The sequence below is a fragment of the Acanthisitta chloris genome, unplaced genomic scaffold, assembly GCF_000695815.1.
Source record: "Acanthisitta chloris isolate BGI_N310 unplaced genomic scaffold, ASM69581v1 scaffold43425, whole genome shotgun sequence".
Lineage (NCBI taxonomy): Eukaryota > Metazoa > Chordata > Aves > Passeriformes > Acanthisittidae > Acanthisitta > Acanthisitta chloris.
Window position 1 is genome coordinate 3,062 of NW_008676157.1, and position 1,125 is coordinate 4,186.

The following is a 1,125-nucleotide window of genomic DNA, read 5'->3' on the forward strand; positions in this document are numbered from 1 at the left end:
CTCACAGTCAATAAATCTGATTTGCCAACTTGGCTGCTGTTTTGTCCCTTCTCCCAATGCTATGCAAGGCCTCCTGGGGCAGCATATTCCTCCCTACAACACCCAGGACAGGCTGGTCGTGGTGCCCATGGAACCCTGCTGGAACAGGGAACCTGGAACCCATGCTGCTCCAGCAGCAAATCACCCTCTTTATCTGGGTGGGAACATCAACTGCCAGCCCCATGACTTCTCCTGTGGGTCAGCTGCAAGGACTCAACCCCTCTGTGCATGCTGAGACCCACAGAGTCCCTGCTGACAGCTCTGATTCTTCCCACCCTGCATGGCTCAGAGGATGAGGTTCTGGCACTGGCTGGGCAAGAAGTACAGAGGGAACACTTGGCTCCCTGTTCCACACTGCTGGGAACTGTGGCACAGTCAGAGTGGCCAGAGCCACCTCCACTCCCCCAAACCCTCTTATGTGTAACCACATCCCTGCACAGTGACACCTGTACTTTGCCACCCCTTTGTCCCCCAGTTTCACCAGTCACCAGAGCTGTGCCACCTGTACTGGGGAGGGAGGCTCTTCTTGCCTTGCTGTGGTGACAGACCCTCTGCTCCTCACCCCATCTCAACTCCACACAGGGTATGGCTTGAGGCTCCACCCCATGACACCAGATGAGCACAGGGGACACCTGACATGTGTCCTACCAGCACAGTCCCCTACTGGGGCCACGCTCTGCTTTCACCTCCCCATCACAACATGTTCTCCCCACATGCACAGGAACCCTGACCTCTGTTTGCTGATTAATCTGGAGCTCAGAGCACTGCCCAGGGTCAAGGTGAGGCCCAGATAAAACAGAGTGACAACATCACTGACCTTTGCCAACCACCATGCTAACCAAGGGGCCTGATTCCCAATTATTAGACCTTTGGGAAGAGCCCCAGGATTCTCAGCACCTTAGCTTAGCCTAATGCAGCATCCAGGGTGAGCATCCCCATCCCAGCAGCTCCAGGGTGAGCAGTGACCCTTGGCAGCTGGATCCTTGCAGGAAAGCCAAGCCCTATGAATGAAAAGGCATCACCCCCTTGGCACCCTGGACCCCTGGCACCCTGTGATGCACAGCCTGGACACCACACATCACCAGA